General features: G+C 39.5%; 2 long non-coding RNA genes across 2 annotated transcripts; both read left to right on the top strand.

Annotated features, from left to right (window-relative positions):
* LOC118761757 lies at nucleotides 1-26907 on the top strand. Its single transcript, XR_004997617.1, has 3 exons — nucleotides 1-32; nucleotides 5136-5140; nucleotides 26848-26907. It is a non-coding gene; the product is annotated as an uncharacterized LOC118761757 (long non-coding RNA).
* Nucleotides 9044-16785, top strand: LOC118761756. Its single transcript, XR_004997616.1, has 3 exons — nucleotides 9044-9058; nucleotides 14103-14107; nucleotides 16645-16785. It is a non-coding gene; the product is annotated as an uncharacterized LOC118761756 (long non-coding RNA).
* Nucleotides 26908-26973: the final 66 nt, after the last annotated feature.

The raw sequence follows: 26973 nt of genomic DNA, 5'->3' as shown, positions 1-26973 counted from the left end.
GTGTGTGTGTGTGTGTGTGTATGTGTGTGTGTGTGTATATGTGTGTGTGTGTGTACATACACCTTATTTTGGTTGTATATGTTAGAGCCTCAGTGTATGGATGTCGGCAATTTTACTTAGTTCAACACGTCTTTGCAAGTTTCGCAAATTGCTACACCTTCTGATTTCCTTGTCATTTCCTCAGTGAGGCCTAGCATCCAAAGATCCTTTATCACCAGTTCATGTCACATCTTCCACGGGTACCCTCATCTCACATCTTCCACGGGTACCCTCATCTCACATCTTCCACGGGTACCCTCATCTCACATCTTCCACGGGTACCCTCATCTCACATCTTCCACGGGTACCCTCATCTCACATCTTCCACGGGTACCCTCATCTCACATCTTCCACGGGTACCCTCATCTCACATCTTCCACGGGTACCTTCATCTCACATCTTCCACAGGTACCCTCATCTCACATCTTCCACAGGTACCCTCATCTCACATCTTCCACAGGTACCCTCATCTCACATCTTCCACAGGTACCCTCATCTCACATCTTCCACAGGTTCCCTCATCTCACATCTTCCACAGGTACCCTCATCTCACATCTTCCACAGGTACCCTCATCTCACATCTTCCACAGGTACCCTCATCTCACATCTTCCACAGGTTCCCTCATCTCACATCTTCCACAGGTACCCTCATCTCACATCTTCCACAGGTACCCTCATCTCACATCTTCCACAGGTACCCTCATCTCACATCTTCCACAGGTACCCTCATCTCACATCTTCCACAGGTACCCTCATCTCACATCTTCCACGGGTACCTCATCTCACATCTTCCACGGGTACCCTCATCTCACATCTTCCACGGGTACCCTCATCTCACATCTTCCATGGGTACCCTCATCTCACATCTTCCACGGTACCCTCATCTCACATCTTCACGGGTACCCTCATCTCACATCTTCCACAGGTACCCTCATCTCACATCTTCCACAGGTACCTCATCTCACATCTTCCACAGGTTCCCTCATCTCACATCTCCACAGGTACCCTCATCTCACATCTTCCACAGGTTACCCTCATCTCACACTTCCACAGGTTACCCTCATCTCACATCTTCCACAGTACCCTCATCTCACATCTTCCTTCCACAGGTTCCTCATCTCACATCTTCCACAGGTACCCTCCACAATTAGAACTTAACACTTCTTTACACGGCTGTCCTCATCCATACACATCACATGACCAAACCAGTACATTCTTCTCTCTTGCACTCAACATCTGATGCCTCTTGTACACAATTTTCCTCTTAAATCATTTACACTCCGTTGTGTGTGTGTGTGTGTGTGAGTGTACACTGACATTACCCATCCAGTGGAACATGTTACCTTCATTTTTTTCAAGCCTTTTATTTCTTTCAAGTTTCTTCCAACCCTTTTTGATTTTTTTTTTTTTCTAGCATTCATCTGGTCCTAACAAAAGGGAATGCATCGATGGCATTTGCAATTCTTCAGATGTTGTGAGATCAATGCAGTTATTAATGTTTCTTTTGAAGAGTTGTAAGTCAATAGTTGCAGGAAAAAAAAATGTACAGCTGCAAGGTTCTTGATGGATGATGATGGGGAGGGGTGGGTGGGCATGGAAGGATTGACTGTACAGTAAGAAATTCAATCTTGGAGAATGGGAACAAAATCTGGTTGATGAGAGGAGGAGAGGGATGAATAATAGGTGAGTTGGAGTGATACAGTCGTGTATAAGACATAAGACAAGCAAATTCTGCAGGTCAGAGGTTACTGAAGGAGTGTTGAAAGAGGCAGAGGGGAAAAGGGAGGGAGAGGGAGAAGACAGATAGATAAAAGGATAGAGTCAGAGAGGGACTTAGTGAGAGGTGAGAAAAAGAGGAGGGAGACAGAGAGGGAGAGGGACAGAGAGAGAGGGACAGAGAGAGAGAGGGACAGAGGGAGAGAGAGAGAGGGACAGGGAGGGAAATAGAGAGACAGGGAAGGAGATAGAGGGATGGAAGGAGAGAAGGAGAACAGGGACAGAGAGGTCGGAGAGAGGGACATTGAGAAAGGGAGGGAGAAGGAAAAAGAGAGAGAAAGACAGTAAGAAAGGGAGGAGGAGAAAGGAAGAGAGAGAGGGGAAGAGAGAGATAGCAATGGAGAAAGAAAGAGAGAACAATAGAGAGAAGGGTGAAAAAGGGAGGATACAACACAGGAATGGGTCGGATGTTGAAGAGGCTTTTATTGGCTTCGACTTGAATGTGATCTGGGCTGTCTCTGAGACTAGCAGCAGCACCAATTCCAAATGTAGAAACAGTAACTCCAGTGCATGTCTCACATGAGCTTTGCTGAACATTAGTGGATTGTTTTAGCAAGGTTTGGCATTTGTTAAAGATATGCCAGCGCCGCTTCGACTGGCTTCCGTGTCAGTGGCACGTAAAAAGCACCATCCGAATCGTGGCCGAAGCCAGCGCCGCCTCGACTGGCTTCCGTGCAGGTGGCACGTAAAATGCACCAATCCGACCGTGGCCGATGCCAGCCTCACCTGACTCCAGTGCAGGTGGTACGTAAAAAGCACCCACTACACTCACGGAGTGGTTGGCGTTAGGAAGGGCATCCAGCTGCAGAAACACTGCCAGATCATTCTGGAGTCTGGTGCAGCCTCCTGACTTCCCAGACCCTGGTCGAACTGTCCAACCCATGCTAGCACGGAAAACGGACGTTAAACGATGATGATGATGCCTAGTTCTTGTAGCAACACTGAGGATTCTAGCTGCATGCGGTTCATGTTTCAAAGGAGTTCCTGGGCAATAACAATTTCTCAATACGTGAGGCTTTCTAAATTCTTGTTGTACTGTATGGTGTGAAATGACAATCGGTTCCGTTCTGATACTTTCGGTTTCAACTTTCAGAACAGAATGAACCCCCATCAGAATCAAATTCTTTGTTAAACACTTCTGAACTGAACAGTTGTTTAGAACTAAGTCAGTCCTGGTCAAGCTGACCTGCAATCAAAGTTGTTCCAGATGTGACCACTCGATCTTGTATACACACAAGAGTTGATTGCTCAGTTTGTTCTTCCTTTTGGATAACTTTTCGTCATCATCACCAGCAGCAGCATCATCAAACATCCACTTTCATGCTGGCTTGGATTGGATGGTTTGACAGAAACTGGCAAGTCAGAAGGCTGCAACAAGCTGTACTGTTTCTACAGCTGGATGCTCTTCCTGATGCCAACCACTTTACTGAGTGTACTGGATGCTTTTCATAAGGCACCAGCAGCAGTGAGGATACCAAGTAACTAGAAAAAACTCCTTATTTGTGTGGGGGAGTATTATTGAGGAACAGAGAAAATGGGTCCAAAATTGGCACTTCTTTATGCAGCTTTCCTCATCTATACACATCTCATGACCAAACCAGTGCAGTCTTCTCTCTTTGCACACATCTGATGCTTCTTATATGCAATTTTCTTCTTAAAATATTTACACTGTTTTACATGCACAATGACATTGCACATCCAACAGAGCATGTTGACTTCACTTCTTTCAAGCTTTCTGCAGTTAGAGCCCATGTTCCACTGCCGTGCAACACGGCTGTCTGTAAAGGGTAAAGACCCCCTTCAGTCATGAATGACCATGAGATTACATCTAGAAAGCTACCCTCTGTGGCACAACCCCAGGCAAGGTTATTTATGAAAGACCAGCAGTCGCCCATGCATACAAGCCTCTCCATGCCACCAATATTGTCCAAAGGCAAGGCCGAAAAGCCCGATTCAGCTTGGCACCAGTGATGTCAGAACTCATTTCTACAGCTGAAAATAGCTGTCTGTACACTCATACAATCTTCCTTTCATTGTGGCGGAGAGGCTCTTTGTTGTTACCTCCAAAGGTAGTAGCTCTCTGAACTTTGCCCAGGCAGTTCTTATTCATGAAACTACACTTTCAGAGCAACCTAATTGCTGCTAATTTGGCTAAGGATTCCCCCCGCTGGACATTTGTGGAAATCTATTTAGTGTACATTGTTAGTGTTTGTTGTACCTGCGTGAGTGGTATCCCTGATTCACTTAAAGTAACGAAACTGATGTGAAGCATATTCTGTGCAATGTATTCAAAAGGAAAGTTTGTATTGTAGTATTTCAGAGTATGATAGATGAATATTGTATGTTAAGTGGATAATTACATGATGGTCATTAAGAACTAATGCTGAATAATTGATAAATGATAGTCTGCACAAATGTGTTTGTGTGTATGCGTGCATGTATATGTGTGTGTGCATGCATGTGTGTTACTAATGTGTGTGTGTGTGTATGTGCCTGTGTGAAGTGTTGGATGTGTGGATGAATATATATATAGGCATGTGTATTACTAACATGTGGGTTTGTACATGTGTGTATGTCTATCAATATCATCATCATCATCACCATTTTAACTTCATCTGTATTTCATCTGGCATGGGTTGGAATATGTGTGTATGTATATGTGTGTGTATGTGCATGTATTACTAATATTTGTTTGGTTGTGTGTACATGCATATACATACATATATATTATACACACACACACTCACACACTCGCATACACACACACATACACTTCAATGATTCCAGTTTAGGGGCAGGGAGATATTTACCGACACAGCCTGGCACCTTTCTTACTAGACGGCTGGTCGCTATAATGAATTAGGGGTGTAAAACTTGTTTCATACCAATCAGGAAAACTGAGATATAAATTTTACAAAGTAAAGAATAATGATAAGAGCTAGTATGTATGTGAAAAATACTGGAACTTTGTCCTCTAAAGCAAAAGTGCAGAGGCCAAAAAGTAAAGAGAAATGACCAATATAGAATGGACACCAGCATTTAAGAACAGCTTAAAGTACTGTAACCTCAGTAATGCACAGAAACTTCAAATTATATAACACCTATTCCAATCCTAACAAAAAAGATAATAAAAAGACCAGAACTTATTTCAACTTGCTAACACTTACTCAAATTTCTACTGGTGTGCATTAAAATTCAAGCATTCAGATTATTCTGTCAAATGTAATGCTTATCTATTTACATTGTTTTGAACTATTCATGAATTATCTCATAGCTTTGTGATTTCAATAGTGTAATTTAGTTTTAGAATGACATTGTAGGGTAGGTATGAGAGGCCAGATTTGGCCAGTTGGAACATAAAGCAGGTAAAATATCTGGGCCATAGCAAGTTTAAAGGCTAATGTGGAATGTGACTGATGGTTTAAATGCTAATGAGTTAATAGCAGTGCTTGATTAATTAGCAATTAATTACACATCAGGCACAACTGGCATAAAGGATTTGTGCAAGACAGATGAATGGTAGTTTTTAAAGTATGTGTGTGTGTGTGTGTGTGTGAGAAAGAGAGAGAGAGAGGGAAGAGTCAAACAGATATCATAAGCTGATGCTTTTGTAATCACACTAACATATATACACATGTATAAACATACATGCATTTATATACAGCTATATATATATATAGAGAGAGAGAGAGACAGAGACAGACAGACAGTCAGAAACCTAGATCTGATATAAATATATATATATATGCACACACAGACAGATACATACATGAACATACATAAATACATACAGACATATTTATATATGCATATACATCATGTAAAAACATGCATCAGATAGATTTACATAAATGCATAAAAACACATTTACATAGATATTTATACATACATGCCACAAATTCCATCACACTCCAAGGGGATAAACTAGAAGTAGTCGATAGCTTCCGCTACCTAGGTGACCAAGTTAGTAGTGGGGGGGTGGATGCTCAGAGAGTGTTACCACTAGAATAAGAATAGCTAGGGCAAAGTTCAGAAAGTTTCTACCCCTATTGGTGACAAAGGGTCTCTTGCTCAGAGTAAAAGGTAGATTGTACGACGTATGTGTGTGAACTGCCATGCTTCACGGTAGTGAAACATGAGCCATGACTGCGGAGGACATGCATAGGCTTGAAAGAAATGAAGCTAGCATGATCGCTGGATGTGTAATGTCAGTGTCCATGCATGACAGAGTGCAAGCACCCTGAGAGAAATGTTGGACATAAGAAGCATCAGATGTGGCGTGCAAGAGAGATGTTTGCATTAGTATGGTCATGTATTACGGATGGATGAGGAGAGATGTGTGATGAAGTGCCACTCCCAAACAGTTAAAGGAATCCGGGGAAGAAGTAGACTCAGGAAGACATGGGATGAGATGGTCAAACATGACCTTCGAAAGTTGGGCCTCACAGAGGCAATGACAAAAGACCGAGACCTCTGGAGATATGCTGTGACTGTGAAGACCCAGCAAATAAAGTGAGTTCACAGCTGTATCCTATATCAGTTTCGCATAACCAGCCCCAGCCCACATAAAAAGAACCCACTATACTCATGGAGTGGTTGGCATTAGAAAGGGCATCTAGCTGTAGAAATATTGCCAGATCAGATTGGAGCCTGATGCAGCCTCCTGGCTTCCCAGACCCAACTCAAACCATCTAACCCATGCTAGCATGGAAAACAGACGTGAAACAATGGTGATGATGATTTAGGGACATCTTTATTTTTGTATCATTCATAAGCGCAGGAGTGGCTGTGTGGTAAGTAGCTTGCTAACCAACCACATGGTTCCGGGTTCAGTCCCACTGCTTGGCATCTTGGGCAAGTGTCTTCTGCTCTAGCCCCGGGCCGACCAATGCCTTGTGAGTGGATTTGATAGACGGAAACTGAAAGAAGCCTGTCGTATATATGTATGTGTGTGTGTTTGTGTGTCTGTGTTTGTCCCCCTAGCATTGCTTGACAACCGATGCTGGTGTGTTTATGTCCCCGTAACTTAGTGGTTCGGCAAAAGAGACCGATAGAATAAGTACTGGGCTTACAAAAGAATAAGTCCCGGGGTCGATTTGATCGACTAAAGGCGGTGCACCAGCATGGCCGCAGTCAAATGACCGAAACAAGTAAAAAGAGTAAAAAAGAGAGTAAAGAGTGTAGATACAACTCTGATATCAGTCATAATTATTAATCATTTATCAAATTTTCTCATTAGTCCTTCATAATCTTTAATCTTTTAATCTTTTACTTGTTTCAGTCATTTGACTGCGACCATGCTGGAGCACCGCCTTTAGTTGAGCAAGTCGACCCCGGGACTTATTCTTTGTAAGCCTATTACTTATTCTATTGGTCTCTTTTGCCGAACCACTAAGTGACGGGGTCATAAATACACCAGCATCGGTTGCCAGGCGATGTTGGGGGACACACAGACACACAAACATATACACACACATATATACATATACATATATACGACGGGCTTCTTTCAGTTTCCGTCTACCAAATCCACTCACAAGGCTTTGGTTGGCCCGAGGCTATAATAGAAGACACTTGCCGAAGGTGCCACGCAGTGGGACTGAACCCGGAACCATGTGGTTGGTAAGCAACCTACTTACCACACAGCCACTAATAACATTTCTAAATCCATTATCATTTCAAGAGCCATGCATATTTGACAGTCTGTATGTCTTTATGTATATGCATACATATGATGGGGTGCCGAAAAGTTCCTGGTTTTGAGTAAAAAAGGTAGAGGAGGATTAGTTAATTATGATTTTATTCAACATATTCCCCTCTCAGCTTCACACAGCTATTGCAGCGATCCTTCAGTTTTTTGAAACCCTGTAAAAGAACATGGAATTAGGCAGCCTCCAACCAGGCCTTTCGCAATAACTTTAAAACCAGGAATTTTTCAGCACCCCCTTGTATGTATGCATGCATATATGTATGTATGCATGTGCATATAGAAATTTGTCTGTGTGCATGTATATGTTTGTGTGTAGGCTTATGTATATATATGTGTATATATATATATATATATATATATATATGTTGAGGGCAAAATAAGAAAATGGAGAATAAATGTGTGTAATTACTGATTACTGCAAATAAATCAGTAATTATATCCATTTATTCTCCAATTTCTTCTTATTTTTCCCCTCAATATTAAAAATTTGAATAACCCTAAACATACAAATGACTTTACCATTATACAATACGATTAAAGCAGTGGAATACCTTGGACTATATCATTCCTAATGAGGACTTAACTTCCTCAAATTATCTGTGTATATATATATATATATATATATATATATATTATATATATATATATATGTGACCGCGTGTGTACCGTTGGGGATTTTTTTCCTCCGTCTTCCCTTCTCTGGATCTTTCCTTCTCCTATGTTTCCGACGAAGAGCTCCGCTCAAAATGTTAAACCCTCCTTCTTTCTTTCATTCCTGAGCGTCCAATAATACTATATTTGTTCCACGTCCTCGCATTGTTGTGTTTTTTTGTGCTTTCTTGTTTGGATTAACTATATATATATATATATATATATATATATATACATATATAGTTATATACACATACACACACACACACACACATATATATATATAATATATATATATATATATATATATACACACACACACACACACACACACACACACATAGACGTATGTGTAAAATTATGTATCTATGATGAGAGAAAGAATATATGACAAAACAAGTTTGTTGCTATGTGTGTTTATAACACTGCACATAGATATTTCAAGTACAAAGCGAAATAGATGCGGTATTGATTTTAGTAGCTATATTACAAATGTGTCACCAGAACTTCACAAGTACTTTCACATCCAAGACGCTTAGCTGTCTTTCAGTAGGTCACAGTCACAATTCTGGTTCTCGTTAGTTTCATTGTCAGTTAATTTGAAGTTCTGACAACAGAAATGGACACCAGTTCAGAGGAACTTCATTTAGTATTATTCCTGTCTTTTATTCATACGTTGTAGAGGTAGCTGGGTGAAAGAGGCACCAGAGTAAACACACGGAGAAACAATAAAGAATTTTTTTTTTTTTCATTACACTACATCTCAATTTGGTTTCAGAAAACCAAATTGAGATGTAGCATTTCTAATACCTAACTTGGTTTTTGAAACGGTACATCTCAATTACCTAACTGTTTGTAATAGAATCTAAGGAAAACTTGACTGTAAAATCTATTTATCCATGTTTTTCATATATATATATATATATATATATATATATATACACACACACACACACTCACACATACATACAGAGAGACAGATAGATATCATCATTAGCAACATCATTGTTTAATGTCCACCTTCCATGCTGGAATGTACAGCACGGTTTGACAGGAGCCAGCCAGGCAGGAGCCTGCACCAGACTTCTTTGTTTTGCCAGGGTTTTTATGGCTGGATGCCCTTCCTAACACCAACCACCCATATATACAAAGAGACGGAGAAAGAGAGAAAAAGTCAAGAGGCCAGATAGTAGCATCCTTCATAGCTAGCTCTAGCTCCAAGTTGATGGCACATAACCTACATTCACGTATTCACTTTTTCTGATGTAGTATAACTAGGACTACATTAATCAATGTATCTTTCCTCACATTAGACAACAGTAAGATACAATTTGAAAGAGTATTGACTGTCATATCTAGCAAGTCAAGCAACCACATAGTTTCCTTTACAAAATGCTTGTCAGAGCAGACTTATAAGCTAAAACATTTACTTCAGGTATGGCTATTTGGTCTGTTTTGCTGATATAGAATGATTAGGACTACATCAGCTGATTTATCTTATCTCCTTTTGGACAATAATTACATTGATTTGGAGGAGACTTAGCTGCTGTTTCTAGAAGACCAAGTGGCCATAGAGTAGCTTTCCTATTGCTTGTTCTAGGTTCAGTTGAACTGGAGAGATCCGCAACCAAGGGGTCATTCCATTACATTTTTAGATTTAGCGTAATCAGCTCCCATGCTGGTGACAACCCCCTGACTGACTCCCATGCTGGTGGCACGTAAAAAGCACCATCTGGATGTGACCAATACCAGTGCCCCCTGACTGGCTCCTGTGCCAGTGGAATGTAAAAAGCACCATGACTGGCTCCTGTGCTGGTGGCACGTAAAAAGCACCCACTACACTCTTGGAGAGTGGTTGACGTTAGGAAGGGCATCCACCTGTAGAAACATTGCCAGATCAGATTGGAGCCTGGTGCAGCTGCTAGCCCTCCAGACCTCAGTCAAACCGTCCAACCCATGCCAGCATGGAAAAACAGACGTTAAACGATGATGATGATGAGGAGGACTACTATAATTCCCCCTCCAGCTTATTTTGCTGTGATATTTTTTGTGGAAATACAAATGACTTGGCAGTGTGGTTAACAATTTCCATTTGTAGCCACATGGCTTCAGGTTCAGTCTTACTGAGTGGCACCTTAGGCAAGTGTCTCCTACATTAACCAAGGACTGACCAATTACTTTTGAGTGAATCTGTTGAATGGAAATCTCTGGAAACCAATCATATATGCATATCTATGCATGTGTATGTGTGTGTGTATGCAAATATGTATGCATGTGCGTATGTATGTAACAAAGTATACGAGTGTATATGTATATATATGAATGTGTATGAGAGTGTATGTGTGTACATGCATGTATGTATGCGTGTTTGTATGTGTGTAGTTACGTATATGAGTGTGTATGTATATATACACTTTTACTCCTATTTGTTTCAGTCATTTGACTGTGGCCATGCTGGAACACCACCTTTAGTCAAACAAATCAACCCCAGGACTCATTCTTTGTAAGCTTAGTACTTATTCTATTGGTCTCTTTTGCTGAGCCACTAAGTTACGGGGAACATAAACAAACTAAAAAGAAGCTGAGACAATCATAAGGTTACACATTGAGAACCAGCAGTGTTGCTAGTAGTGGCAAAGGAGCTGAGCAACAGAACAACAACTAGTAATGGACTTCTTATTCAGCTTCCACGAATACTGTGGAATACCAGGTACTATGCTGTACCCTATATTGAGTAAATAGACCCTGTTTTTGAAATTGGTTAATTTACATACTATCTATCTCTCCGCTCAGTCGAAGTCGACTCTCGGTCACTCGTTGGATCAGTGTCCTCCAGTCAGTTCTATCCTGGGCCGCTTCTTTCAGATTGGCTATGTCCATTCTGGTATCACTCCTGATGGTGTCAAGCCAGCGGGTTCTTGGTCGGCCTCTTCCTCTCTTGCCACTGACCATTCCTAGCATGATGTCCTTCTCCAGGGATTTTCTCCACATAATATGACCGAAATATACCAATCTTTTGTTCTATACTTTTTGAAGAGGACTGAGAGAGATTAAATAAGCTCTACTTCAGAAATGTATTAATTTGTATTTTTGTATCCGTTTAAATAAAATCATGTTCTTTATTTTTTTTTTGTTTAATTTTCATCCTATAAACATTATACTCTATAAATAGTACAATATTATATATTTTAAGAATTTTAAGTGGATTGATAAATATCAAACAGACCCTGCCTTAGAATTGTATTGATTTTATTTAACAGATATAGATTATTTTCAATTTTTTTTTTTTCATAAACGTTATACTGTAATCATGATAAAATATGATTTATTTCAAGAATTTTAAGAGACATCAATCAGACAAAGTTTTAGTATTAATTTGAATCTGCTACATACAATTTAGTTCTTTATTTTCATGGTTCATTTAGTTCTTTATTTTCACTGTTCGTTTTATATTTCGAGTATATACAGCAGGAGCTCGCAGTACGAGTGCACCATTGTATGAGTAATTCGCTGTATGAGCCGAGACTCATGTGAATTTTTGTCTTCAAGTACAAGCAGAAACCATAGCATGAGCATGAAAATTGTCCCATCTTCAAGGTAATTCAGTTACTAAAACCAGTTTACATATTTCTTTTGCATTCTGTCCAGTGACTGGAACAAGTAAAAAATAAAAGCTAAAAACCATATCAAAGTTCAAAATTCTACACACAGTTCAAAAATTGTGTGTAGAGTCTTGCAAGGTATATTTCTACAGTAGATACCCTGCATATCATACACAGCATATACCCAATTTGCATTCTCCTTTCTTTACAATTGTCATTTTACTTGTAACTACACATTTTCTTTTTTAAAAACCCATAAAAAGATATTTTTGAGTGGTTTTTGTGGGGCTGGGATAGATTAATTATATTTTAGTTAATTACAATGGGGAAAATTGATTTGTAAAATGAGTAAATTCTAAGATGAGCTCAGTCATGGAACGAATTAAACTTGTATTGTGAGGTATCACTGTGTTTAGATTGTCACCAGAAAATCAGGAAGTTCAGAAACCTAAGGAAATTCTGGTCCAAAGCTTGGCAAATACTTGGTCTAGTACTGTGTAAATAATTTTCTCTAGTTTATGGTTCCTATTTTAAAAACTGTTTCATCATCATCCGTTGTCCATGCTGGCATGGGTTGGACGGTTTTGACTGGGCTGGCACACTGGAAGGCTGCACCAGATTCCAGTCTGATTTGGCATGGTTTTCTACGACTGGATGCCCTTCCTAACACCAACCACACTTTCTATGTGCCACTGGCACAGGTGCCATTTACATGACACTGGAATCTGCCACAACTGCAATTTTGCTTGGCTTGATGGGTCTTGTTCTCAAGCATGACATGATACCAAAGGTCTTGGTCATTGCCTTCGTGAGGCCCAACACTCGAAAGGAACTCAACCACTTCGCGTCTGTGAGGCCCGTTTGAAAAAAGCTAAGCCACCTCGCCTCCATGAGGTCCAACACTCGAAAGGAACTCAGCCACTTTGCTTCCATTTGAAATAGGGATCATGTGATTGCTGAGCTCTTCAAGAATCAGAACACTGGACAACAACGCCTCCTACACCAAAAACAAAACACACACAGAACCAAAATGCCAATAAGAAAGAAGAAGCAAAATAAAAAAAAATGCATTTTATTCTGGTTCTGTGAAATGGCAGATGCTAGATAAATTCTATCAGCATATTTTTTGTGCTAGACTGGTGAGTTTCTTTCGTTCTAAACAAACAACTGGCCAGCATGGTGCCCCTGTGTCTGGTTACTCAAATAAAGTCACACACCCCCGCCCCTCCCCCCGGCTGAAACTGTTCGAAATCAATGACAACGACACTGATGATAATACCACCACCACCACCACCACCCAAAGACAAACATTAGCAGCAGCAGCAGCAGCGGCAACTATAACAAGTGCATCAATATATAGTTGTAACTTGACCAGTACCTTGTGAGAGAAAATTCATAGGCAGAAAGTAGAAATCTCTTGTGTGTGTATGTGTATATATTTAGAGGGAGAATGGGGAGAGAAGAGGGAGGGCGAAAAGGAGAGGGTGGGAGAGAGAAAGAGAGAGAGGGGGAGATGAAAGAGAGAAAGAGAGAAAAAGAGAGAGAGAGAAAGACAAGTGGGGAGAGAAAGAGAGAGGGAGAGAGGAGGGAGAAAGAGAGAGGGGGAGAGGAGGGAGAGGGAGAGAGGAGGGAGAAAGAGAGAGGGAGAGAGAAAGAGAAGAGAGAGCAGGGAGAGAGAGAGAGTGGGAGAGAAAGAGAGAGAGAGCAGGGAGAGAGGGAAAGAGAAAGAGAGGGAGAGAAAGAGAGAGAGCAGGGAGAGAGAGGGGGAGAGAAAGAGAGAGAGAGCAGGGAGAGAGAGGGGAAGAGAAAGAGAGCAGGGAGAGAGAGGGGGAGAGAAAGAGAGAGAGAGAGCAGGGAGAGAAAGAGAGAGCAGGGAGAGAAAGAGAGAGCAGGGAGAGAGGGGGAGAGAAAGAGAGGGGGAGAGAAAGAGAGAGAGAGCAGGGAGAGAGAGAGGGGGAGAGAAGGGTAGAAAGTTAGACAAACAGAAATAAGATCAATGTGTTTATCTATTATGTGTTCATCCATCGTTATCGATGATGAGCAAGGACATCGCATGGGAGAAGAAGACAGGTCACAGTGTATCTGGCTGAGGCTGACTACTCCTATGCATGCTCAGAAGGCTCTTCTGTAGGTCGGGCACTGGTGGTCTGCCAGGACTGAAGGCAAGCAATTGGCCCTGGACTTGTGTAGTTCCCGTTCTCTTCATGCTCCTGAAATCCTGTTCTGTTCGTATGAGGTGGCACTTCTGTTGAAAGATCTTCACCAGGTAGGGCAATCTTGAGTTTGGGTTTCCCAGGTGTTGGGTTGATCTCAAAACTCTTCAGTTAGGGTTTCAGTGTGTCCTTGAAATACTTTTCAGTCCACCTAGCATGCACTTGCCTTCTGCCTGCCAGTTCACTGTAAAACAGTTTATTCAGGGAGTCCTGTCTCAGGCATTCAAACAAGTATATTCATATGGAATATAAAATACGGAGTATGGAGCACCGATTATAATTTGAGCATGGTTTGTGATAAATAACATGAACGAAAGCATACAGGGTTAGGGTTAGCAATCACATGGTTTCTAGTTCAGTTCCACTTCACAGCACTTTTGATAAATGTCTTCTGTTATAGCACCGAGCTGACGAATGCCTTGTGAGTGAGTTTGGTAGAAAGAAACTGAGTCAAAACTCATTATGTGTGTGTGTGCAGTGTGTGTCTGTGTGTGTGTGTGTGTGCATGCATGAGCAGTGTGTGTGCGTGGCGTGTGTGTGTGCAGTGTGTGTGCATGTGCGGTGTGTGTGTGCATGTGCGGGATGTGTGTGTGTATGTGTGGGGTGTGTGTGTGTGCTTGTACATATGGCGGTGCCCCAGCATGGCCACAGCTCGTGAGCTGAAACTAGATAAAATAAAATTAAAAAAATTTTTTAAATATGTGTTTTCACCAATGCCGCCACGCCACCACCACCATTTGATATCCAGTGTTGGTTTACTTACATCCACATGACATAGTTGTTCGACAGAGAAGACCAATAGGATAAGCAAGAATCTTAAAAACAAAGCAATATATATATGGTCATCATCATTTAACATCAGTTTTTTTTTTCATGCTGGCATGGGTTGGACAGTTCAACAGCAGCTGGTGAGCTAGAAGACTTCACCAAGTTCTGATGTCTGCTTTGGTACAATTTCCAGAGCCAGATATCCTTTCTAACACCATCCACTTTATAGTGTGTATTGGGTGACTTTTTTTTTTTGCAGCACCAACATCAGAAAAGTTGCAAGTAAATCAGTAAATTAGCAAGGTTGCAAGACTCCCTCAATTGGAGATGTAGTACAAAAGCAGGGGACTTTACTGTGATGAGGGTTTAGAATATGATATGGCATGCAGAAGCATAATCATACATCTCTAAAAGACAATGCTGCACCCACCTCTAAAAAATTTTCAGATTTCATTGTTATTTCTAGCAGTTTAGATGACCACATAGAGGTGTAGTTGGTACATGCATAAAACTGTTGAAAACATTTTGATGTTGATGTTGTTGACAATGACGATGATGGTTCTTTCCATTTCTGGCACAATGCCAGCAATTTTAGAGGAGGGGATAAATCAATTACATTGACCCCCCCCCCCCAGTGCTCGACTGGTACTTATTTTATTAACCCTGAAAGGATGAGAGATAAAGATAACCTCAGTGGAATTTGAACTCAAAAAGTAAAGCACTAAAAGATATGCCACCGAGCATTTTGTTTGACGCGCCAATAATTCTTCCAGCTTCTCACCATAATAATGATGATGATGATGATGATGATCCTTTCTACAAAAGGCACAAGGCCTGAAATTTGGTAGGCGGAGACTAGTCAATCACATCGACCCCAGTGTCTCACTGGTACATAATTTATTGACCCTGAAAGAATGAAAGGCAATAATGTGCCCATAATATTAATCTCTTTATTGCCCACAGGGGGCTAAACATAGAGGGGACAAACAAGGACAGACAAAGGGTTACATCGACCTCAGTGTGTAACTGGAACTTATTTAATCAACCCCGAAAGGATGAAAGGCAAAGTCGACCTCGACAGAATTTGAACTCAGAATGTAAAGACAGATGAAATACCGTTAAGCATTTCACCTGCCGCGCTAACGATTCTGCCAGCTTGCCACCCTAAAGTGCATTAAGAACTGTAAGTAAAGATATAGACAAATAATTGAAGGAGACTGGAACAGAATGTCCTGTAGAGCTTCTACATAAAGTTTGCCTGTTAAGGACAAGAAAGATTACCAGGAGGGTATTTAAGCATTTGAAAGACTATTGAATGAGTGTGGATACCTAAGGTTACAGGTAGTAACCTGCTACCCACATAAATTCTACCAGGAATAAGAATGAACCTGAATCAAATTAATGATAATAATCCTGAAAGGTCTGAAATTTTGAAGAAGGAGGCTAGTCTATTGTATCGACCCCAGTATTCTACTGGTACTTAATTGATCAACCCTTGGTGGAATTTGAACTCATAACATAAAGATGAGTTAGGTATTTTGCCCAGAGTGCTAATGATTCTGCCAGCTTACTGCCTTTGGATCAATGATAATGATAACCATAATACTAATCCGTTCTACTGTAGGTAAAAGACCTGAAATGATAGGGGAGGAGACTAGTCAATTACGTCGACCCCAGTATGCAACTGGTACTTATTGTATCGATCCTGAAAGGATAAAAGGCAAAGTCAGAACAAATCTATACCAAAATTCTTTTTTTTTGTTCTGATACGTTAACCATTCTTCCAGTTCATTACCTGAGATAATAATAAAGGTAATTAATCATCGTTATCGTAATGACAGTGTTGAAGGCAATAATGATGATGATGAGTGAATAATGTCATCAGCACAAGTGTGGCTGTCTGGTAAAAAGTTTGCTTCCCAACCACATGGTTCTGGGTTCAGTTCCAATGTATGGCACTTTGGGCAAGTGTCTTCTGCTATAGCTTTGGGCTGACTGAAGCCTTGTGAGTGGATTTGAAGATGGAAACTGATAGAAGGCTACTATGTGTGTGTGTTGTGTGTGTGTGTGTGTGTGTGTGTGTGTGTGTGTGTATGTGTGTGTGTATGTGTCCATGTCCCACCCCCACCACTTGGAAAGTAGTGTTAAGGTTTTTTCACAATCCTGTAACTTAGCACTTTGGCAAAAGAGATTGACAGAGACAGCAAATTTACAAAATCTTTTCAGTCACAAACAAAGGAGAGTAAAATTTTTTACAGATTTGGTTGTTGTTTCTAGCAGTTTAGATGACCACATAAAAGATGTTACGTTGTCAACAATGACCACCGCCATCACTACAATTGTTGCTACCTCTATTTTCCGTTTTAATAACTCTGTTAAAATCTGCAGCACCTTATTATCTTTCCGGCAGTTCCATTTCAAGAAATTGTAGATTCTTGTCTCCGTTACATTGTGAAATATCGTTTCCGTCATTTTAATTAGTTTTCACATTGTATAGATGTAATTATATATTTGTAGGTATCGAACAGAACAAACGCTGGTAAATTGCAATACATTCAAAAACTGACAATCAATCTTCAACGCTACAGAGCACACGAGCAGCAAAGGACAAAAGACGGCTACGATGTAGAACGACACCAGATTTGACATTGATTGGAAGATAAAAATTTTTAATATATCTCTTATTGATTTATAAAATCTCTTTGTGGCATTTCTCCTTTAGTACTAACTGACCTTCTTCATATTAAAAGTCTTGTCTACTTTAAACCTTAAGATAGCATCATTTTCATCATCCTCATTACCATTATCCGTTGACAAATGAGAGAGAGAGAGAGATTTATCCTTTTATGGCACAATAAATATAACCTTTCTGGTGATCTCTAACGATCAAGTTTAATTGATATATCTGGTCACTTCAGTAAATACATTTTATTTTAAACTTTGCGATTCGTAAACTCAAGTAGCACATCCAACACAAGTCATTCACTTTGTATGTGGCTGTGCAGTTTCTTGTTTGTAAACATTAATGACTTGTAGAGACGACGTAGCATTTCGTTACGCAACCATGATATTCTACATGATATTCTATAATATTCTATAGGTGTAGGAGCAGCTGTGTGGTAAGTAGCTTGCTTACCAACCACATGGTTCTGGGTTCAAGTCTCACTGCGTGGCACCTTGGGCAAGTGTCTTCTGCTATAGCCTCGGGCCGACTAAAGCTTTGTGAGTGGATTTGGTAGACGGAAACTGAAAGAAGCCCATTGTATGTATATATATTTATATGTGTATGTATATATATGTATATGTATGTGTGTGTGTGTTTGTGTGTCTGTGTTTGTCCTCCCCAACATCGCTTGGCATCCAGTGCTGGTGTGTTTACGTTCCCGTAACTTAGCGGTACGGCGAAAGAAACCGATAGAATAAGTACTAGGCTTACAAAGAATAAGACCTGGGGTCGATTTGCTCGACTAAAGGCAGTGCTCCAGCATGGCCATGGTCACATGACTGAAACAAGTAAAAGAGTAAGTCTATACTGTGTTCTACTGTGTTAGCAGTGCTATTACATTACTTGTTAAGGTTATCTCTTCAGATTTGCCATAGAAATCGTAGCCAGCACTCATTTTAATTATGACATTTTGTATTCAAGACATCAGATATAAACAAACATTGAGATTGAAGATTAGAAAAGGGTAACAGGCATATATGCCATATTCCAGGAATTGTGTAAACGTGTGTGTGTGCGTGCACCTTTGTACATGACCCCTACCATCACTTGTTAGTTTGCCTGTATCACTGTATCTTAGCAGTGCAGCAAAAGAGACTGACAGAATAAGTATGAAACTTAAAAGTAAGTAGTGGGTCGATTTGTTCAAATAAAACCCTTCAAGGTGGTGCCCCAGCATGGCCACAGTCCAACAAATGAAACAAGTAATAAATAAAAGATAAAAATTTATCACAGCTACACAAAGAGTTTTCAGAAAGGATTACTCTCTCTCTTTTACTCTTTTACATGTTTCAGTCATTTGACTGCGGCCATGCTGGAGCACCGCCTTTAGTCGAGCAAATCGACCCTGGGACTTATTCTTTGGAAGCCCAGTACTTATTGTATCGGTCTCTTTTGCCGAACCGCTAAGTGACGGGGACGTAAACACACCAGCATCGGTTGTCAAGCAATGCTAGGGGGACAAACACACACACACAAACACACACACACACACACAGACATACATATATATATATACATATATACGACAGGCTTCTTTCAGTTTCCGTCTACCAAATCCACTCACAAGGCATTGGTCGGCCCGGGGCTATAGCAGAAGACAGTTGCCCAAGATGACACGCAATGGGACTGAACCCAGAACCATATGGTTGGGTAGCAAGCTACTTACCACACAGCCACATCAATAAAAAAAAAAGTTTAAAATGAATGAATGAATGAATGAGTAGTAGTAGTAGTAGTAGTAGTAGTAGTAGTAGTAGTAGTAGTAGTGGTAGTGGTAGTGGTGGTGGTATGAGGACCTGTGCTGTAACAATGCATCACTGCATCCATCATTTTTTGGTGATTCTCTACTATTCCTGGCAGGGGACACCTCTGCACCACTCATGCAACAACTCTCCAACCCATGGGTCTGTTTGGGTGGTCATTGCTGGTGAGGCTTTTACGAGGTCAGAGTGCAAATCATACTTGAACCCCTTTTAATCACTTTTTACAACTCACATTGGGTCTATTCTTTGGCTTACTGGTCTCCATGCATCATTAGAACAACATAAAATGAAGTGTTTTGCTCAATAACACATTCTACTGCCCAGTCTGGGAATCAAACCCACAATCTGGTGATCATGAATGCAACATACTAACCACCAGATCACACACCTTCATGAAATGCAATTTGCCATGCATAAAGGAACATTTCCAAAACTAAATACGCTAAAAGGTGGTGGTGCTGGTACCCTCAGAATTCATAATGGTGTCATAGATGTTTCCCAACCACATAGTTCTGGGTTCATTCCCACTGTATGGCATCTCAGACAAATGTCTTCTATTATAGCCTCAGGCCAACCAAAGCCTTGAGAGTAGATTTCGTAGGCAGAAACTGAAAGAAGCCCATCATCTATATATATATATATATATATATATTATATATATATATATATATATATAAGTAGATAAATGAATTATCTTATTACGAATAATTCGAAAGATAACCGATACCTGGGTAGCAAACTCACAACAGAAAAAGCACGGTTGAAGTTACGACCATAGGGCATATACTCCATGCCTTAGTGCAGAAATTTGAAGTTTAATTTAATATAATAAGTATAGGAAAGAATGGAGCTGAACGAAGATTTAACAAAATTCCTTTATTTTATTTTCGACATATGTTTCGAAGTCTGCAAAATCCCTAATTCCGAATGAATAAGGAGTCCATTATGCAGCTTTCTCTTCAGGAAAATCCAGGAACTTCTTTGGCCAGCAAAATGCACAACACCATTATCGCTATGGGCTCCTCGTGAGCAGTCATCTAAAAACTTGTTGTGCATTTTGCTGGCCAAAGAAGTTCCTGGATTTTCCTGAAGAGAAAGCTGCATAATGGACTCCTTATTCATTCGGAATTAGGGATTTTGCAGGCTTCGAAACATATGTCGAAAATAAAATAAAGGAATTTTGTTAAATCTTCGTTCAGCTCCATTCTTTCCTATACTTATATATATAATAAAAAGTCAAGGTACAATATGCACCCGTTTGCTTGAAAGAGGAGTTAAAATGCTCCAAAACTAAGCATCTCTCACTACAAATAAACATACTTTCAGCTGAACAACGCACACAGGAAGGTAAATATGTTTTTGTGAAATAGTTTACGTAGATTTTTAGATCTGTTGGAGTGCATTTCTTTCCAGACATATGTGTTTGTGTGAGAGAGAGAGAGAAAGAGACAGGCAGAGAGAGAGACAGGGAGAGAGAGGGAGAGAGAAAGACAGACAGACAAAGAGAGAGTGGGAGAGACAGAGCAAGAGGGGGAAAAATCGATCCCATTGTTTCATTGATACTCTATTTATCGATCCTAAAAGGATGAAAGCCAAAATTAACCTCAACGGAATTTGAACTTAGAGTGCAGAGTCAGACCAAACGCTACAAAGAATTCTAACTTTAAGCTCAAACAAACTCCGTCAGCAGCCGACTGCAGTACACCTTAAAGGTAATAAAAATTGATTTCTTCTTAGACACACAAGACCAATTATTTGAAGGGGAGGAATATATGTAGTTTTGTTCTTCCGGTTCCAATATATATATTGTTGATATTTATTTTATCGACTGGCAAAAAAAAGGAAAAGCAACAAATTCAGAAATCAGACAGGCGAAACTAAGCGTTCAAAGGTATCTAGTTTAATATTTTAAAAGATCCAAGACCTTAGCGGGTTATGATAATTGTGGCTTTTCGTGACCAACTCTTTTGATGAACAGGAAAGCAAGCGAAACCATTTCAAAGCTGAATATTTTACTTTTAATATTGGTGAGGAGAATATCTAATAGAGTGTAATGGTCAACAATATCAAAAGTAGCAGAGAGATGAATTTACGATTGCAACTGCTCATGTTACGCGATAAAATTCATTCAAAGCTTTTATGAAACAGCTTTCAGCTTCTCTTTTGCTTTCACGGTTGAAGTTGATGTGTGTGAAGGAAAAGAGGGGGACGATGTGGCAACTTCTCAATTTCCGGTGGGGGGGGGTGTCTTTATGGATTATATATGTTCACTAGAGGGAGGTCATTTCACTGACCACACACTACACTGAGATAAATCTAATCGCAAAAGCCAATGAAAATACCTCTATGTGGTCATTCTACTTGCTCTGCTAGAAATAGAAGCCAAACCTCCCTTAACTTACGTGACATAACCTTGAGAATAGAAAAAATACGTTGTATAATGTAAACCCTTAAAAATGAGATGGCCGTGGTTGGAGTGCCTTTGATCATATGTCTACACAGTTAGTGCCAATCTCAAATTAAATGACAATGTAACTGCTTTTCCTTGAATCCCTTTCAGGACCATAGTTCTTCTCTAGAAATCTAATTACACTTTAATTGTTTTGGAAATAATTCAGAATTCAGAGGAATTTAAATTAAATATTTAACTTCTGCCACTTTGGAATTTTAGTTTCAACAGACAGATCTCTTCAGTCACCCTTTTACTTTATTTAGTTCAATATTTTGACTACTTAATATGGACTGTCAAATATTGTACTATGAAACATTAATCTATCAATCAATCCAGGCAGGTGACTTGTCCAGACCAAGCCAGATGTCCAGACCATACCAGATCTCCGGACCATGCCAGATCTCCAGACCAAGCTATATTTCCAGACCAAGCTATATCTCCAGACCAAGCCAGATTTCCAGACCAAGCCAGATCTCCAGACCAAGCCAGATCTCCAGACCAAGCCAGATCTCCAGACCAAGCCAGATCTCCAGACCATGCCAGATCTCCAGACCAAGCCAGATCTCCAGACCATGCCAGATCTCCAGACCAAGCTATATCTCCAGACCAAGCTATATCTCCAGACCATGCCAGATCTCCAGACCATGACAGATGCATCAATCAAGCAATGAAGCATGGACATCTGACCTTGGTTTTAGTCACATTAGTCTTTCACTAACTGAAATATCTCATTTGCACACACCATGATTACAAATGACAGCACTAGTTCACTAACTGAACTAGTTGGTCCTGACCATTGACAGATTGTTGTCTCTTCACCCACTCAACATCTTGTGATATTTGCCATTGGCTCGAACATCTGGTCTGGGTATGAGCCACACTGTTCTTTTCCTAGCTGAAATATCTCATCTCTGTATGCCATGACTACATATGAAAGCAGTAGTTTACTACTTTACCCACTTAACATCTAATGATATTTGCCAAACATCATTGGTTCAAACATCAGTTTGATATATCTGGTAGTAAACAAGCACTGATATAATTAATGCAATGAGCCAACAGATTTTAATTATACCTATAGAGGTGAAGCAAAATATATATTTATCTTAATTACTAACTAAAGTTAACAACGATACAAGCTCAAATTTCAAATTAAAATTAAGCCAAGAATAGAAATCAGTGCAGGATGAATCTGATCTTTTGTAATACAGGGACAACTTCAGGCATGTTCCAGTTTTATATAATCTCATCAGCAAATTATAGTTTAAACATTTTTACCAGATCTGCTACTTATATATTTTTGTGTTCTTTTTTATATGGCTTTAAGACCTGCTATCTTGAGCCAAAACCACTGTTTAGCAGCTTTTCAATAGTGTAGTAAGCACCATTGGAAGTCATTATCAAAGCGTAAATAACTAACCTTGACATTACGGCAATTAAAAGTATAGGAAAGTAACGGGCTCTTGGAAAAGTTATTTAATTAGTGCCAAGAAGCTATGAGCTATATGAGCAATGAGCAGAAAGATCTAGATTAAAAGGAAGATTAAACTAGATTACCTTTCTCTTTTTAGCTCCCTTTGATTTTGGGGGTGATTTAAAGAACCCTCCTTATATACTAATTTATCAGTAAAGCCACTCCTCATTAGGACCTTGTTATAAGGGGTTTGCAACCTTGTTGAGGATCTCTCTATTTGCCACTAAACTTGAGATTCTTCTGATGATACCTGTGGTTAGGTTTCTAATTACAGCTGATGGCATGGTTGGAGTGTCTAAGAAGAGGTAGTATTTGCCTATTTCAAGGTCTAGATTTATGCCTGGAAAGTTGATTTTTGCTGAGTTGGAACTGTTATAGTCTGTCTGATTTATTTGACAATATTTATAAGACCCTCACTCAATTTATTTACAGTTTGGATGATTGTATGGCTTGAGACTGTCATGCCGTCATCTTAGTACAGGGCTGAACTAGAGTATCCACGATAAATAGCACAGCATGATCGGCAACTACAGCCTCATAAAAGCTTCCCATGAATATGGCAAGAAGTAAGTTGCCTTCATATTTTATTCATTCAGAATCATTGTGAAACAAAAGTAGCTTCCAAACATTCAGAATAATTCAGATGTTGATATGGTTATAAATGTCTGTCTGTCTGTCAGTCCATCTATCTATCTATCTGCAGTATATATAAATATGTGTGTATAAAACTTAGAGTATCCAGTATTACAGATCCATTTCAGCCAATCTTACAAATTGATTTCACACTGTTTATCTATCTATCTATCTATCTATCCATCCATCTATCTATCCACCTATCTATCCACCTATCTGTCTATCTCTCTAGATAGATAGATATCTAGATATCTATCTATCTATCTATCTATCTATCTCGATATCTATCTATCTATCTATCTATCTCGATATCTATCTATCTATCTATCCATCTATCCATCCATCTTTCTATCTATCCATCTATCCACCTATCTATCTATCTATCTATCTATCTATCTATCTATCTATCCATACACACAAAGGAGTCATGAGTTGGAGAGAAGAAAAATAAAGCGTATCAATATTTTGGTAAACCAACTGTAATATAATTTAATATATATATACAAGGACCCGATATATGTTGGGAGGTACTATGTATTTTATTTTGAATGAACCAGTAATTTGTCGCCTAATTAAAACCGCAAAATAACAACAAAATATGAGCAGGAAAGATTTTATCTAAAACATACACAGTATATCAGAAAATTCTTGCAATATTTTTCATAATAAAAAAATAAACAGTTTTAAATTAATTACTATAATGTTCTAATATAATTCAATATGTTTATTGCTTTTCCAAAACAAGTTCATTCTATATTTATTTGTTTATTGTATATTTCATATTGGTTAATAGAATTTATGATTACTTATTTATCCTATATTACCATTATTATAATAAATTGTTATACATATTATGATTGGTTGTTTATTTCTAGTGAGCCAATCATTGGTACATTACATGCTTGATGGTGAGAGTGCATAAGGAAGTGTCTGTACCTCAGTGCAGAGTAAACACTCAGTTTGAAGAAGAACACCAGCTTTTTAGTTTTCTTCTTGATAATACCTATTTCTTTATTACCCACAAGGGGCTAAACACAGAGTGGACAAACAAGGACAGACATAGGTATTAAGTCGATTATATCGACCCCAGTGCATAACTGGTATTTAATTTATCGACCCCGAAAGGATGAAAGGCAAAGTCGACCTCGGCGGAATTTGAACTCAGAACGTAACGACAGACGAAATACAGCTACGCATTTCATCCAGCGTGCTACCGTTTCTGCCAGCTCGCCGCCATACACTGAGAAAAGATGTACAGACATATACATGCACGTCTGTATGATTACATACATGCATGGCATAGTGGTTAAGAGCACAGGCTACAAACCCCAAGATTCCGAGTTCAATTCCAGGCAGTGACCTGAATAATAATAATAACATCGAAAAATACCTGAGGAATGAGAATCCAGGTTCAAAATTTCCCCAAGACACCTGATGACGGCTGGAGGGTATATCAGCCGAAACAATTGCGTTAACAACAAACAAGATGAGGACAAATATCCATCATATGTAAATAATATACGTAATTCCTCATCTCTGAAATATAGAACTATATACAAACAGATTTTTATGTATGTAGAAATATTATTGTTTCTAATTCTCTCTAAAGGAGACTAAGGCAGCGGTACTGGATATTAACAGTTATTGCCAAACTAACATAGACTAAAGCTGCCATTGATTAGCTCAGAGAGGCCATCGCCTCTAGCTAGCTAGATGACACACAAACCTGTGTCCATTATAACCTTCGAACAGGGGAGGTCAGCCACTTCCTCTTGCTGGTCAGGCATATACTCTTTACTCTTTTACTTGTTTCAGTCATTTGACTGCGGCCATGCTGGAGCACCGCCTTTAGTCAAGCAAATCGACCCCGGGACTTATTCTTTGTGAGCCCAGTACTTATTCTATCGGTCTCTTTTGCCGAACCGCTAAGTGACGGGGACGTAAACACACCAGCATCAGTTGTCAAGCAATGCTAGGGGACAAACACAGACACACAATCACACACATATATATATATATATATATATATATATATACGACAGGCTTCTTTCAGTTTCCGTCTACCAAATCCACTCACAAGGCATTGGTCGGCCCGGGGCTATAGCAGAAGATACTTGCCCAAGATGCCATACAGTGGGACTGAACCCACAACCATGAGGTTGGTTAGCAAGCTACTTACCACACAGCCACTCTTGCGTATGGATATATTTATTTATATATATATATATACACATACATACACTTACACACAGACAGATGTATATGAAAGCTTTGTTGACAACCTACACAAGTTGATGAAATTATTGAATGAAATTAGGAGACTGAGCAGGAGGCCATCATCGGATTTTGCTTAAGCATCAGAATATTAATAACCAGGTGTTGGATCTCAATACTCTTATTCTTCAGAGTGATGTGTTATGCAAGTATGGAACATGATATTAATTATTGGATGACAAGAGAACGGATGTTACATGATTAACATCATTAGCATACAGTTGTTTCTGCTATAGGATGATGCATGAGCACTCAGCCATGAGTGCACTGAATCTTATAACTGAAACAGCTGTAAGCCAATGCAGTCAATTACATAATTTCTGTTCCCTTATCATTCAATAATTACTCTCTCTCTCTTTATATATATATATATATATATATATATATATGAGGTTCAAGTGTACAGGAAACAAAAGACAAAAAGAGGTGAGGAAACAACAATTAGGTCTATTAGTTTGATACGCAGGAAGAATGGAAAAGTCTTTGATGCTTCCAGCCTACACTCTTTGACAAAAAGGATGAGAGGAAAAAAACTGGAGAGAGAGAGGGGGGGGAGGGAGAGAGCATAGTGTGTCAGGATTAACAGTTTCACATGATAAAAAGACAGGAAGAAGTATGTGTGTGTGTGTGTGTATATATATATATACACACACATATACATACATTTATGTTGATGCACACAGGAAAAATAACACTCAAAGTAGGAGTGTATGTATATATTGTGTATTTTTCTCAATATTTAGCTGAATTTTCCTTGAGTATGGAAGATGGTAATTTTCCATACGGGCATTTGAGTTTGTCGATGGAGCTCATCAAGATGTAGGAGCAAAGAATTATCCACAGGACACTATTATGATTCTTTCTAGAACAATCCAGAGGAAAATTTATCAACA

This window comes from Octopus sinensis, unplaced genomic scaffold (assembly GCF_006345805.1).
Source record: "Octopus sinensis unplaced genomic scaffold, ASM634580v1 Contig17104, whole genome shotgun sequence".
NCBI classification, from domain to species: domain Eukaryota; kingdom Metazoa; phylum Mollusca; class Cephalopoda; order Octopoda; family Octopodidae; genus Octopus; species Octopus sinensis.
This window is presented reverse-complemented; position numbering and strand designations above follow the sequence as displayed.